The 16,397-nt window shown below is 51.4% G+C and overlaps 1 non-coding gene across 1 annotated transcript; it reads right to left on the bottom strand.

The window, feature by feature from the left end:
• Nucleotides 1-377: 377 nt before the first annotated feature.
• LOC116270916 lies at nucleotides 378-542 on the bottom strand. The gene has a single exon (XR_004179219.1). It is a non-coding gene; the product is annotated as a U1 spliceosomal RNA (small nuclear RNA).
• Between the last annotated feature and the right edge of the window lie 15,855 nt (nucleotides 543-16,397).

Here is a 16,397-nt window from a genome sequence, read left to right on the forward strand (position 1 = left end):
GGGAAGAATGTATTTTTTTCCCTTTTCTTTTTTTTTTTTTTTTTTGAGACGCAGTCTTGCTCTGTCGCCAGGCTGGAGTGCAGTGGCGCAATCTCGGCTCGCTGCAGCCTCCACCTCCCAGGCGCGAACCATTCTCCTGCCTCAGCCTCCACAGTAGTTGGGACTACAGGCACACTTCACCGCTCCCGACTAATTTTTGTATTTTTAGTAAAGATGGGGCTTCACCATGTTGGCCAGGCTGGTCTCAAACTCCTGACCTCAGGTGATCCACCCACCCCGGCTTCCCAAAGTGCTGGAATGACAGGCGAGAGCCACTGCATCCGAATGATTTTTGTATTTTTATTTATTTATTTATTTATTTATTTATTTATTTATTTGGGGGGACAGTGCGAACACAGTCCCCTCACTACCACAAATTATGCAGTCGAGTTTCCCACATTTGGGGAAATCGCAGGGGTCAGCACACCCGGAGTGCAATGGCTAAGCCTCGCCCTGGGAAAACCACCTTTGTGATCATGGTGTCTCCCCTGCCACGTAAGTATGATTTTTGTATTTTTAATAGAGATGGGGTTTCACCATGTTGGCCAGGCTGGTCTTGGACTTCTGACTTCAAGTGATCCGCCTGCCTCAGCCTCCCAAAGTGTTTGGATTACAGGCGTGAGCCACAGCTCCCAGCCTCTTCTCTTTTCTTTTTGAGATGGGGTCTCACTCTGTCGCCCAGGCTGCGGTGCAGTGGTGGGATCACGGCTCCCTATAGCCTGGAAATCCTGAGCTCAAGCTCTCCTCCCACTTCAAGTGGCTGGGACCACAGGCCTGCACCGCGCCAGGCTCAAACTGTATCTGGACATAACCATCACAACATTCAAATCTTCAACTTCACATAACATGTGCATTCATAAAAACACCTATACCCACAATCCCACCTGCAGTATCACATTGACTCAGGGACCTCTGCCCTGTTCATTCTGTGACCGATCACCGGCACACCCACCCCGGCAGCGGCTCCACCCACCGTACAGTGGACTGACAGGTGCTTCCACTCAGCAGACTGCAGAGCAGAAGCTCAAGACACAGACAGCGGATCCGCCACAGTTCATAAAACGCTACAGACGGCATCCAGGTATGGCCAGCACTTCCAGGGAGAACCCGCTTTGAAACGGAACTGATGGAAATGGTCCTGACTTTCCTGCACTCGACCCCTGGCCTAGGGCTGCTCTTAGAGAAATTCACCCAGGAGAGATGGCGGGCCACCACCTCCCACGCGTGGGGCTGTCCCTGGTGGAGCACACACACACAGCTTCAGAATGCCTTGGCAACTGTGACGAAAGCAAAATGATTCCAGTGAGTCTACTATGCAACCAAGTATCAGGTGCACCTTCAACCCTGACGAGCCAACCATAAAACATGCTAAATTTCAGAGCTGAGTGCGGTGGCTCACGCCTGTAATCACAGCACTTTGGGAGGCCGAGGTGGGGTGGGGGCTGATATCACGAGGTCAGGAGTTTGAGACCAGCCTTGCCAACATGGTGAAACCCCATCTCCACTAAAAATACAAAAATTAGCCAGGCGTGATGGTACACGTGCCTGTAGTCCCAGCTACTGGGGACGCTGAGGCAGGAGAATCACTTGAAGCCGGGAGACGTAGGTTGCAGTGAGCTGAGATCGCGCCACTGCACTCCAGCCTGTCGACAGAGCAAGACTCTGTCTCAAAACAACAACAACAAAAAACTAAACTTCAGAGGTAGTTAAGTGGTAAAACACATGCATGCACCTCAAAATTGAGACAGTGGCCGGGCGCGGTGGCTCAAGCCTGTAATCCCAGCACTTCAGGAGGCCAAGACGGGCGGATCACGAGGTCAGGAGATCGAGACCATCCTGGCTAACACCGTGAAACCCCGTCTCTACTAAAAAATACAAAAAACTAGCCGGGCGAGGTGGCGGGCGCCTGTAGTCCCAGCTACTCGGGAGGCTGAGGCAGGAGAATGGCGTGAACCCGGGAGGCGGAGCTTGCAGTGAGCTGAGATCCGGCCACTGCACGACAGCCTGGGCGACAGAGCAAGACTCCGTCTCAAAAAAAGAAAAAAAAAAAAACTGAGACAGTAGTATGATTGAGACAGTATGATCTGACAGAACCTGTGATATCTGCTGTGAGTTATATCTACACGGCAGCTGCAGCTTAGGAAACACTCAGCCCGAGCCTGCCGTCTGCGAAAAGAGTCCTTCCTAAGAGGCCTATGAGACAGGCCTGTCAGAGGGTGGGAGGGCAGCTCTGGGGCCACCTGTCTGGGCTGCCATTTAGAGGCACTCAGTGACCAGGCAAGTTACTCAGCACCTCCCCATCTCAATCTCCTCTTTGTCAAATGGGGATTAAACAGTCCAGCAAGGTATGTCGGGGAGCTGGCTTGAATGAAGCGGTCGGATCCTGCGCCAGGCACACAGTTAATGTTAGCTACTGCGATGATGACCTGTGCTTTTCGGCTAAGAAGACTGAGACTCAGGAGGGTGGAGTCGCCTATTTTCAGTCACCTGCTAAGGATCAGCAGGGCTGTAATTCGAACGCACGTCAGCCTCACCAGCACTGTACGTCGTGACTGATTCCCAGCATCCATTTCACAGAAGACAGTAATTCTTCTCTGTCCTGATCACAAGTAACTTATTTTCTTCTACATCAAGCCTTTTCTGAATAAGGTACTGTATGGACCACTGTCATTTATTTTATTTTAGAGACAGAGTCTCCCGGGATCATCCAGGCAGGAGTGCAGTGGCTCAATCACAACTCACTGCAGCCGTGACCTCCTGGACTCCTGCGATCCTCCCATCAGCCACCAAAGTAGTTGGGGCTACAGGTGTGCAACCACCCCACCTGGATAATTGTTTACTTTTTGGAGAGGCAGGCTCTCCCTAAGGTTCCCAGGCTAGGCAAACTCCTGGGCTCAAGTGACCCTCCAACCTTAGTCTCCCAATGTGCTGGGATTACAGGTGTGAGCGACGGCACCCAGGCCACCGTCATATTTTTATTGATTAATTAATTATTTTTTGAGATGGAGTCTTGCTCAGTCACCCAGGCTGGAGTGTAGTGGAGCAATCTCAGCTCACTGCAAGCTCCGCCTCCCGGGTTCACACCATTCTCCTGCCTCAGCCTCCTGAGTAGCTGGGACTACAGGCGCCCACCACTACGCCTGGCTAATTTTTTTGTATTTTTAGTCTTTCTCAGCTTGAAGACACATTAATTATTTTCTCAGCTAGAAGACATACTAATTATCGTTGCATAGAATTTTAGATGTAAAAAGTAGTTTCCTTAACTAAAAAAATATCCTGGGCCGGGCACAGTGGCTCATGCCTGTAATCCCAGCACTTTGGGAGGCCAAGCCGGGCAGATCACTTGAGGTCAGGAGATTAAGATCAGCTTGGCCAACAAAACACGCTGAAACCCCATCTTTATCAAAACTACAAAAACTAGCCGGGAGTGGTGGTGCGCACCTGTAGTTTTTTCCAGCTAGTCCGGAGGCTGAGGCAGGAGAATCACCTGAACCCGGGAAGCAGAGGCTGCAGAGAGTCGAGATCGTGCCATGGCACTCCAGCCTGGGGGACAAGAGCAAGACTTTGTCTCAAGAAAAAAAAAAAACCCACAGTTTATTAATCTGCCTTATTGTCCTCTGCCTCTTAAAAATGTAAGAGAAGTCTGTCTGAGGCTTTAGGGGGAGGTAGCTGTCAGTCAGCTGGACACCTAGCTGTTCTGGAGTGAGTCCAGGGCAAAGGCCACCAGCCCATGCGAGGAACAGCATTAGTAAAATTTTGCCTATTTATCCTAAACCAGAGCAGGTTTCCAAGGATGTCTAGACCGTGAACACCTGTGCGCATCTCCATCCGCCCACCTGGAGGCCAGACACACTAAGAGGCAGCTGGACCCGTTGCCTATTCAAAGCCACTTCAGATTCTGTACAAGTTACAGGGCCCTTGTCTTAAAGTATTTTCACACACGTTGAATTAAGCAGTGCTCACACCAGGGAGAAGGATGCTGTGAGACCGTCTGTTGGTGACAATCAGTTAGGGTTACTCAACCCGGCAGGATGATGCAAGAGAAAACAGTACCAACAGAAATCGCATCGTAAGAGGTAATTTTGGGGGGAAAAGGCAATTTTGTAAATTCTGTGTTGTCATTTTAACATGTACAACAGCATTATTTGTGCTTATTCCTCAATATTATACCTTTATACTCAAGAATCTAAAAAACTGTTTAAGACCCTCCTGCATGGCTGTCCTGGGGATTATGGCTAATGCATATTGGGTAACCTTGTCCCAGAATGCCTGTTCAACAAACCAGTTTGTCTCATTTCAGAGTGTTTTGCTATTTGGACATGGGGTATTCTTTTTCATCCCCCACTGCAAGCTCCACTTCCCAGGCACAAAGGATCCTCCCACCTCAGCCCCTCAGCCTCTCGAGTAGCTGGGACTACGGGCATGTAACACCATGCCCAGCTAACTTTTGTATTTTCTGCAGAGATAGGTTTTCCTCATGTTACCCAGGCTGGTCTCAAATTCCTGAACTCAAGAGATCCATCCACCTCAGCCTCCCAAAGTGTTGGGATTACAGGCATCAGCCACCGCACCTGCCCAAATTTTTGTATTTTTAGTAGAGACAGGGTTTCACCATGTTGGCCAGGCTAGTCTCGAACTCCTGGCCTCATGTAATCTGCTTGCCTTGGCCTCCCAAAGGGCTGGGATTACAGGCTTAAGCCACTAAGCCTGGCCAAAAATTTTTTAATTTTTTAAATATTTCTATGCAAAGAGCTTTATTAAAAGTCTTGCGATGGGCCGGGTGCAGTGGCTCACGCCCTGTAATCCCAGCACTTTGGGAGGCCGAGGCGGGCGGATCACGAGGTCAGGAGATCAAGACCATCCTGGCTAACACTGTGAAACCCCGTCTCTACTAAAACTACAAAAAAAATTAGCCGGGCGTGGTGGCGGGTGCCTATAGTCCCAGCTGCTCGGGAGGCTGAGGCAGGAGAATGGCGTAAACCCAGAAGGTAGAGCTTGTAGTGAGCCGAGATCGAGCCACGGCACTCCAACATGGGCGACAGAGCGAGACTCCGTCTCAAACAAAAAAACACACACAAAAAAAGTTTGAGATGGGCCAAGCACAGTGGCTCACACCTGTAATCCCAGCACTTTGGGAGGCCAAGGTGGGTAGACCACGAGGTCAAGAGATCGAGACCATCCTGGCCAACATGGGGAAGCCCCATCTCTACCAAAAATACAAAAATTAGCTGGGCGTGATGGCGCATGCCTGTAGTCCCAGCTACTAGGGAGGCTGAGGCAGGAGAATCGCTTGAACCCGGGAGGCAGAGAACCTGGGAGGCGGAGATTGCAGTGAGCCAAGATCGCGCCACTGCACTCCAGCCTGGGCGATAGAGCGAGACTCCATCTCAAAAAAAAAAAAAGAAAAAAAAAAGATGAATACAGCCCAGGTAAAAGCTTTACAGGAATATAGCTTCCTTCTCAGTTAATTTAAAAAACATATGTTGACTGGTTTTGTGCATTTTTAAAAGTCCATTTATAATAAGACATTTATTATTTTTTAAGAGAGAAGGCCTTGCTATGTTGCCCAGCATGGACTCAAACAATCCTCCAGCCTTTGCCTCCCAAGCAGCTGAGACTACTGATGCATGCCACCACACTGGACTCACAATCTTATTTAAAGATCAAGAGAGAACTAACGAAATTTATTGCAATTTGCAAAAATTTAAAATCTCAGATTTTAATAGCAAGCCCTATTGCAGTAGCTAAAAGAACACCAAAATACTGTGTTAAAATGCCCTGAAAGCAAAGGGGAAAGACAGGCACTGCGTGAGGGCTACAAACTTGGCAACAGACGACAGAAATTACAGTCTGTACTCTTGGACCCAGAATTTCCTTCATTATTTGTCTTAGGGAAACCCTCTTACAAGAAAACACAATCCTGTTTAACAAAGAAACGTCCAATGGAACTGCACAGCAAAAACCCAAACATTTGCTCTGCTGCTAACCCTCCCGATAACAGGAGGAGGAAAATGAAAGCCAGGCAGGGTGCACACCCCCCCTGTTGAGCTGCAGCCACTCTTCCCGCCAGGCACCTGCAGCCTAGTCAGAGGTAGAGGCCTCTGACCTGCGCTCGCCTCCACCCCGAGACTGATGTGGAGCATGTGGACTGGGCCTCAAGCACCTGAATTCAGCTCCTGCTTCTTCAAGAGTTAGAATAAGACGGGATATTTTGGTTCTGCAGTTTCACTAGAACACATTTCCACTCTACCTGGTGAAAAAGAGGAGGCACAGGGCAGGGAGAGCTCTCCCAGAAGTCAGCCACGCTCTAGAGACAGCAAGGAGGGCAGGGCACAGCCGACGGGGCTGGCAAGTCCATCCCATCTTCCGACCTGCCAGCATCATGATTTCATAACAGGCACAGAACTCCTCCGAACACAGGCTGAGCACAGTGGCTCATGTCTATAATCCCAGCACCTTGGGAGGTCAAGGTGGGCTGATCACTTGAGGTCAGGAGTTCGAGACCAGCCCAGGCAACATAGTGAAACCCCATCTCTTCTGAAAATACAAAAATTAGCTGGGAGTGGTGGCACGTGCCTGTAATTCCAGTTATTCAGGAGGCTGAGGCAGAAGAATCACTTGAACCCAGGAGGTGGAGGCTGCAATGAGCCACGATCACGCCACTGCACTCCAGCCTGGATGACAGGGCGAGACTCCATCTCAAACAAAGAATGCCCAGGACACAGCAATGCAGACACTACATGGTTCCGGACACCATCTCGTAATGATCGTTCCTGCTGGTGACACATGTTCAATGCAGAATACTTAAAGGGACAATAAAATTATAAATCCAAGAAAAATAAGGTTCATTCATATCCATATTCAAGGACTATTCACTAAGCACTCACAACACATCACAAAAATTTAAAAATATCACTCAGGTTTAATATGTCAAGAATAAATGACAACGTTCTCTGCCACAGAAATAAGTTTTTTGAAACCATTCATGTAAAATGTAGAATGATGTTGGAACAAAGTTAAATTCTGGCATATGCAGGTCTGTCCTGAAGAGGAAATTACTGATCAAGACAGAACTTCCCTTTTTCGTTGTTGTTTTTGAGACAGCGTATTTCTCTGCCACCCAGGCTGGAGTGCAGTGGCACAGTCCTGGTTTGCTGCAGCCTCAACCTCCCAGGCTCAGGTGATCCCACCTCAGCCTCCGAGTAGCGGGGACTACAGCCGCACGTCACCGCGTCCGGCTAACTGTTTCTATTTTTCGTACAGATGGGGTTGTGCAGTGTTGCCCAGGCTGGTCTTCACTCCCGGACTCTGGCAATCCGCCTGCCTTGCTTCTCAAAGTGCTGGGATTAGAGGCACGAGCAACTGCACCAGCCCAGAATTTTCAGAGACATGTCCCAAACCTGGTCTAAGCACTTGTTTCCTTAGAAAATGAGAAATTGGGGCCAGGCGCAGTGGCTCAAGCCTGTAATCCCAGCACTTTGGGAGGCCGAGACGGGCGGATCACGAGGTCAGGAGATCGAGACCATCCTGGCTAACACGGTGAAACCCCGTCTCTACTAAAAAATACAAAAAACTAGCCAGGAGAGGCGCTGGAGTCCAGGAGCTCAAGACCAACCTGGGGCTGGGTGGGGTGGCTCAAGCCTGTAATCCCACACCTTGGGGGCCAAAGTGGGTGGATCACCTGAGGTCAGGAGTTCAAGACCAGCCTGGCCAACATGGCAAAACCCCATCTCTACTAAAAATACAAAAATTAGCCAGGCGTCATGGCAGGTGCCTGTAATCCCAGCTACTTGGGAGGCTGAGGCATAAGAATCACTTGAACCCGCGAGGCAGAGATTGCAGTGAGCTGAGGTCACGCCACAGGACTCCAGCCTGGGTGACAGAGCGAGACTTCATCCCAAAACAAAGAAAATGAGATGCTGTCCTAATTTCTGCAATTTCAATGTGAAATATCAATGTCTGCAAAACTCATAAAAGTTAAAACAATTTTTATTTCTTTTTTTTGTTGTTGTTGAGACGGAGTCTCGCTCTGTCACCCAGGCTGGAGTGCAGTGACCGGATCTCAGCTCACTGCAAGCTCCGCCTCCCGGGTTCACACCATTCTCCTGGCTCAGCCTCCCGAGTAGCTGGGACTACAGGTGCCCGCCACCTCGCCCGGCTAGTTTTTTGTATTTTTTAGTAGAGACGGGGTTTCACCGTGGTAGCCAGGATGGTCTCAATCTCCTGACCTCGTGATCTGCCCGTCTCGGCCTCCCAAAGTGCTGGGATTACAGGCATGAGCCACCGCGCCCAGCCAACAATTTTTATTTCTAATGACCTATATCTATTGTCTGTCACGTACCAAGAATAAAGCAGAACAAACTTCCTCATTAATACACAATGCACCCAAAATTAACGCAAAGGGTGATGAGAGACAAAATCTACACTCAAGGTTGTTGGGTAATCTAATCCTTAAATCTTCTGGGTTGAACTGCTTGTGACTGATAACAGACTAGCTGCTAATCCTCTTCAGGGATGTCATTATCTGAGGGCTCCTGGCATGGCAGTCCCAGTTCCTAGATTAGGGGTAGCACTTTCATAAAACAAGACTATTACTGTTTTTCAGCATCTCTGTCACTTCTATTCAGGAACGAGGTGATAAGACACCTTTCATTTATTGCCTCCTTTTCTCTCCCAGCAGGCACGCAGGGGAGGCACCACTACCCTCATTTTACAGAATGCAGAGGCTCAGAGACAGAGCAGCTCCAATCCAGCCCCAGTCACGTGAGCCTTGATCTTGTCCTCTTTCATGAAGGTCTAGCACAGATTCTGCTGCCACAGTGGGAAAGCCTACGGCGGGCAGGAGGCGCGTCTGACAGAAGACTGTGCTCCCTGGATCCATCTCAGGACTTTGTGGCATGAGAATGTTCTAATCAGAACATCACAATGAGTCTCATTTTAGAAGCACTACTTTGTGGGTTTTGAGACGGAGCCTCGCTCTGTTGCCAGGCTGGAGTGCAGTGGCACGATCTTGGCTCACTGCAGCCTCTGCCTTCCAGGTTCAAGCAATTCTCCTGCCTCAGCCTCCCGAGTAGCTGGGACTACACGCATGTGCCACCATGCCCAGCTAATTTTTGTATTTTTACTAGAGACAGGGTTTCACCATGTTGACCAGGATGGTCTCAATATCTTGACCTCGAGATCCACCCGCCTCGGCCTCCCAGAGTGCTGGGATTACAGGCATGAGGCGCCAGGCCGGCCTGGCAGCACTCATTTTAACGGCCGCTTGGAGATAATCGGAGAGTTAGGGGTCTCTTCTCCACCTCTCGTGCAGGACTAGTCATCAAGTTTCATTTCTCTACAAATGGCTTCTTCTCACCCAGCCCAGTGACCCAGGGGCTGTCTCCGCGCTGGAGAAAAACTGCTTTCGTTTGCTGATACAGTTTACCTGCGACATTACGTGCTCCTAACTGGGTATAACATTCACCTTCCTGCCTGATTTCAGAAGCAAACTCCACCTTAGATAAAATTCCACCTTATCATGACTCCTCGCCCCACTGCATTTTAGTGATTCATTCAACAAACACCTACGGAACTGCTAACCCCAAGCATACACGTGAGCACCTCGCATCTGGGCTCTAAGGATAACAAAACCAGCACCTTGTACGGGGCTCTTCCTGGTGATGCCAGATACTTAGAAGAAACCTGGTCTAGCAAAGACTTGAGTTCAAGTTCCGGTTCTGACGATGATTAACAGGGAGACCCTGGGCAAAGCTGCTGGTCACAGGGGCAGCTGTACAACCGGGCTCAGCAGCATCCACCCTCCAGGCGAGGGGAACTGAGGAACAAAAATGACTGAGAAACGTGCAGCATCTGTTCAATCTCTGAACCACGTTAATACCACCATCTTTGGGGATGCAGGAAAGCCCTGAAGCCCACTCGCTCTGAGTTAATGTGGGCATGAGGTGGAGGTTGTGGAAAGGACGCCAAAATCCTCAAGTCACCAAGCAGCCTCTGTTGCTGTCACAGCACCACAGCTGAAGGGCCTCGTGCTAAGGAGATCAACCACAGTCACTCTCCTGAATTAAATTCCACCTCACTCTACTTGATGACCAAATGTCACGACAGAGTATAAGAACTAGCACGTAGGGTTTTTCCTGGTAATCAAAGACAAAACTTCTAAAAGCATTATTACCAGTGGCAGATCTGACTTTTTATTTTTTTATTTTTATTTATTTGAGACTGAGTCTTGCTGTATCAGCCAGGCTGGAGTGCAGGGGTGTGACCTTGGCTCACTGCAACCTCCACCTCCCAGGTTCAAGGGATTCTCCTGCCTCAGCCTCCTGAGTAGCTGGGATTATGTATGCCCACAACCATGACCGGCTAATTTTTGTTGTTGTTGTTATTGTTGTTGTTGTTGAGACGGAATTTCGCTCTTTTTGCCCAGGCTGGAGTGCAGAGGCGTGATCTTGGCTCACTGCAACCTCTGCCTCCTGGGTTCAAGTGATTCTCCTGCCTCAGCCTCCCAAGTAGCTGGGATTACAGGCACATGCCACCACACCCAGCTAATTTTGTATTTTTAGTAGTGACGGGGTTCCACCATGTTGGCCAGGCTAGTCTCGAACTCCTGACTTCAAGTGATTAGCCCACCTCGGCCTCCCAAAATGCTGAGATTATGGGTGTGAGCCACCGCGCCCAAACAGATCTGACTTTTTAGAAACGTTTTAACTTTGAAATAATTATAGATTCAAAGTTGCAAAAAGATTTACAAGGGTCCCATGCACCCTTCCGAGCCACCCCCTACCTGGCTCTTTCCCCAGTGGGCAGGTGACAGCTGGTGGCTCTCTGTCCTGAGGGCCAACGTTCCAGGAACCCTTACCTCTACGTGCTTAGACCTCACCCACAAGGACTTCCGGGTGACAAGGCCAGCCCCAGGCACAGCTGCTGCTAACCTCCTCACGTTCATTCACTGAACAAACATTTACTGGGCCCAGATCACGTGCCAGCAACTGGTCTTTTCACAAAAGTCTCTCCAGAACCTTACTAACTCACAGTAAAATATTAAGTACGATAAATGCATTAAGCAGGACACTAGGAGGATTCAGCACTGTGGGAAAATGAAGTGAGGAAGGGAGACAGGGAATTGGGTGGCACGGTAGGCAGGCAGTCGCCAGGCCAGGAGGTTAAGGCACCAGGCATTCCAGGAAGATCCAAGGACAGAGCATGTGGGTCTGTTCAGAACCAGCAAGGAGGCTGATACGGCAGGTGCAGAGTGAGTCAGGGGCCAGTCAGAGGGTGGGTGGACTCAGACGATGCAGGCTCATTAACACCCTCGCCAGGGGCGTCCATCAGAGGCCACACAGCCAGCAACCAGAGCGGGCCCCTACAGCTCTCTGCTGGGCCAGACTCCAGCTGGAGCCAGCCCGAGTCCTACAGCACCGACACAAGTGAAAGGGGAACCATGAACTCAACCGAAACTTCCCCACAGCCCTTAGATCCAGGCTTCTAATTTCATCTCCTGTTTGACAGATCACTCATTCCTGAAACTCAGCTGACATTTTTTAAAAAGAGAAGCAAATAAACGAACACAAAATCTCAGAAGCTTTGGGTAAAGTTTTGCCTTCAAGTAACCATGACAATAGATGGAGCAATATAACTGTTTTTGCCATTAGGTTTTTCTAAACAGATAAATAAGAGCAGAAGTGTCTAACCACCACCAAATTTTCCCAACCAAGCCTAAGCCGGAAAACAAAAATGAAGCTGAAATTTTTGCTTCCTTTTCCTGTATGACACAACTGAATGAATTTGAGAAATCATGGCTTCGGCACACGAAAAAGAGAGTCTTTAATCCAGACACTTAAAACCAACAAGTTAGAACCTGAACGGATGAGTTCCTAATACTCTCTCCTTAAGAGTTCAATATAAAGCATGGCTTCAAATCTTTTTATAAGGCGGCTAAGGCAGGTTTTTTCTTACAAACCAAATGCTTTTTGGAATTTAAAACGTCTGAAAGATTAATTTAAGGTGCGCTAAAGAACAATTTTCAATTCCCCGAGCTATAAACACAACGACCCAGGGACTAAATTATCTGCCACCCTAAAACCAGCGATGCTCCAGCTTCTCCGGTCCTCCCGCAGAAGGGGGAGGACCCCGGGGGGTCGGGGGCGGCCGCGGGGACCTGGGGAAGCGGAGGCGGCGTCCCCGGCCCGGAGAGACCCGCGGAGAGCGCGGCCCCAGTTCCCACCGCGGGACGCGGCACTCAGACCCCCGGCCCGGCCCGACTCCCGCAGGCCCCGGCACCGACCTTCCCGCGCCCCCGGCCCGGCCCAGGCCGCGGCGTCGCAGCAGCTCCGGCCCCGAGCGCCCGCGCGGCCCCGGCCCGGGGGTCGCCGCCATTTCCGGCTTTGGCGCACCGCCCCCGCCCCCACCCGCGCCCGCGCCCCCGCCCCCGCCCGCCCGACCGCCCCGGCCTGACGTGGGCCGACCCGCCCGCCCGGCCCGCAGCGAGCTCACCTGCCCGTCCGCCCGCCCGCCCGCCCTCCCGCCGGCTCCGCGGCTCCGCTCCCCGCTCCGCGGCGCTGCTGGGCAGCGGCCGACGCACTCCTCAGCCTGGAGACCCCGGGCGGCGGCGGCGGCGGCGGCGGCGGCAGAGGGCGCGGGTGCAGCACCGGCAGCGGCAGCGGCAGCGGAGACGCGCACGCTCACGCACGCACCCGCACCGGCGCGCGCGCTCCCGGAAGGACGTGGGCTCCGGCGGGTCGGAGCCGCGGGCGGGACTGGCTGCGCATGCGCTCTGAGCGCCGAGCGGAGGCTCCGCCCACCGGGGGCGGAGTCCCGAGTGACAGCCCGGGGCAGAGGCGCCCGGCGGAGGCTCCGCCCATGAGTGGGCGGGGCCCGTCGTGCCGGTTGGGGCGGGGGCGGAGCCAGCCCTCCCAGTCTTCAGGTGGCCGCAGGTGGATCCCGAGTCCCGAGTGGGCCGGCATGTGCGCGGGGAACCGCGCAGAAAGAGAGGCGCAGGGCTTGCTGGTCTTGCAGGTAAGTTTACTCAGCACTTTAGGTAAGATTGAGAAAACGTAATCGTTCTCATCAAAGAACTGAACAGGGAGCTGGTGGGAGATGGCTGCGGACCGTCGCCCCCGCCCCCCTCCCGAGCCACTGTCCTGGGACTGACATTTGCGCATCCCTGGAGCGCCGAGATGGGACTTCCTTCCTTCCTGTCCAACCACTGAAATGCTGAGGCCAGCACCCTCCCACCCTCCCGGAATCATCTCCAAACAACGGCGTGGAGGGGCAGGACGACGAACGTCCACTCCACTTCCCTCTGCCTTTGTCCGTCCCGTCGGCCCGCTGAGGGCGTGGAGACCCGCCGGCCACCCTTCCCTGTCCCTGTGACTGCAGGCGCTCCGCCACTCACTGACGGCCTGCCCTGCATAGGCGGCCTGTGCCACTTCCCATCCTAGAAGCTCCCAGACCTCTGCGGCCGGTGCTCCTGCCTCCTCGCTTCCACCCTTGCCCGTTTACCTGAGTTCAGTGAGGTCATCTTTTTAAAACAAATCCAGTGGCATCCAAGGCTTCCAGTGACATACTGCGTGAAACCCAAATTCTCTCTCAATACGTTCTGGCCTCCTCCTTCCTCTGCCCTCATAACTCACTGCCATAATGCCGGTCTTGAATTGCCAAGCTTGTTGCAGTCTCGGAGCCTGGAAGTGTCAGAGAGCTTGGGAAGCCTCCTAGCAGTCATTAAACTGTGCAACATCAAGCAAGCAGGAAGACAAGGCTTATGGAACCCAAGAAGCAGAAAGGCCAGGTTCATATCTACAACTATAGATTCAAGAGAATGAATGATTTCAGGCCAGAATTGGAGGGATGAGAGAATGAAATGGGCCTGGTACCGATCTCAGGTTGAAGCTGTATTCCACTTGTGCTGGGAGCTGCAAGAATGAACGAACCAGGCCTTAAGTGAGTCCCTCTGAGACCTAGTAGTTACACTTTACGGACATTCTTTCAAAGAAAATATTCACAAATACAGAAAAAGGTATATGCGCTGAAATGTCCATGAAGGCACTATTTTTAATAGAATGGAAACCTGCCCAACTGCACAAGTGAGCACTCAAATGGAATATTATAGTTACTGAAACGTATACAACGGGACACCATGGCTCACGCCTGGAATCTCAGCACTTTGGTAGACCAAGGCAGGAGGATCACTGGAGCCCAGGAGTTTGAGACCTGCCTGGACGACAGAGTGAGACCCCCATCTCTACGAAAAAAAAAAAAAAAAAACTTTTTTGAGACAGAGTCTCGCTCTGTCACCCAGGCTGGAGTGCAGTGGCGCAATCTCCGCTCACTGCAAGCTCCGCCTCCCGGGTTCACGCCATTCTCCTGCCTCAGCCTCCCAAGTAGCTGGGACTACAGGTGCCTGCCACCACGCCCGGCTAATTTTTTTGTATTTTTAGTAGAGACGGGGTTTCACCGTGTTCGCCAGGATGGTCTCAATCGCCTCACCTCGTGATCCACCCGCTTCGGCCTCCCAAAGTGCTGGGATTCCAGGCGTGAGCCACTGCGCCCGGCCAAAAAAAATTTTTTTTTAATTGGCCGGGCCACAGTGGCATGCATGCCCCTGTAGTCCCAGCTACTCAGGAGGCTGGATCGGGTGGGAGGTCAAGGCTGCAGTGAGCTATGACTGTGTCCCTGCATTCCTGCCTGCGTAACAGAGCAAGACCCCATCTCTTATTTAAAAAGAAGAAAAAAAAAGAAAGATAATGTATAGAAAGGCTACACAGGAGCAAAGAACTCCTGAAACTAAAATGAGCACGATGCACGATACATAAAAAGTATCACACATATATCGATCCATGAACACGCCAGCCTGCTTGGAGAAAATAAGACAGGATGGTAGGGCCAGGTACACTGGCTCACGCCTGGAATCCCAGCACTTTGGGAAGCCGAGGTGGGCAGATCACCTGAGGTCAGGAGTTCAAGACCAGCCTGGCCAACATGGCAAAACCCTGTCTCGACTAAAAATACAAGAATTAGCTGGGCGTGGTGGTGTACGCCCCTGTAAATCCCATCTGCTCACGAGGCTGAGGCAGGAGAATTGCTTGCGCCCGGGAGGTGGAGGTTGCAGTGAGCTAAGATTGCACCACTGCACTCCAGCCTGGGCGACAGAGCAAGACCCTGTCTCAAAAAAAACAAAAAATAAAAAAAGACGACAGGAAGGTCTCAAAAGAAATAAAAAATAAAAAAAGAAGAAGACAAGAAGAGATTGATTGTGGCTACAGTTGGGAAGAGTGTCATGTTTACCTCTGATACATCAGGCCCTGTGCTAAGTGCTGTATAAGCTTAAGCCCTTCAATATGATGAGGCAGATGCCATTATCCGCACTCTGAGAAGAGGGGACTGAGCCTTCAGGCATTGCTGCCCGCTCCTCAGGTCCACTTACTCCACTTGCTCCGTCCTCGAAGCTCTCCAAGCGTCTCACCTCGTCAAACATGAGCCAGGTACACAGGGGAATATGTCTTCCCCAACAGATGGTTTGCAAAGTCCTCGAGCACTGGGTCCACGTCGGACTCACCCTTGGACCACACAAAACCTAGCAGACTCTTACCCGCAGGGCAGTTACAGTATCTGTTCAATAAATGAAGACCACGTAAATTAGGGTAAATCCTGACTGCAGGCGGCAACAGCGCATTTCACCCTTTATTGGTGCCAGCTGCCTGCTGTACTGGGGCTTATGTACCATACAATTCAAGGCCACCTAACTTTCCCTGCTCTTCCATCTGGGGTCAGCCTGGCTGCCTCTGACCTCCGAAGTCTGGTGCTCCCACTAAAGGAGTCTTCCAATAGGAACGCCAAAGACTAAGAACGGACACATGCAAAGTGCCAAACCAGGGCAGAGTGGAGGTGCCCCTCAAGTTTTGTTTTCTTTTTTTAAGACAGAGTCTCGCTTTATCGCCCAGGCTGGAGTGCAATGGCATGATCTCGGCTCACTGCCACCTCTGCCTCCCATGTTCAAGTGATTCTCCTGCCTCAGCCTCTTGAGCAGCTAGGATTACAGGCACGTGCCACCACGCCTGGCTAATTTTTGTATTTTCGTATTTTTAGTATTTTTTCACCATGTTGGCCAGGCTGGTCTCAAACTCCTGACCTCAGGTGATCCGCCTGCCTCGGCCTCTCAAAGTGCTGGGACTGCAGGCGTGCACCACCGCGCCTGGCCGCCCCTCAGGGTCTGTACAGATGACGCAGTGAGCACTCTGGAGCGTGTCAGTGGGAAGGAGGGGCAAAGTGCAGAACAGTGTATGCCATTGTTTGACCGAGGAAAGGAAGGGAATGAGAGCATCTTCATAGGTGCTTACTTTTGCGTGAAACACACTGGGAGG

This window comes from Papio anubis, chromosome 16, assembly GCF_008728515.1.
Source record: "Papio anubis isolate 15944 chromosome 16, Panubis1.0, whole genome shotgun sequence".
Classification (NCBI taxonomy): domain Eukaryota; kingdom Metazoa; phylum Chordata; class Mammalia; order Primates; family Cercopithecidae; genus Papio; species Papio anubis.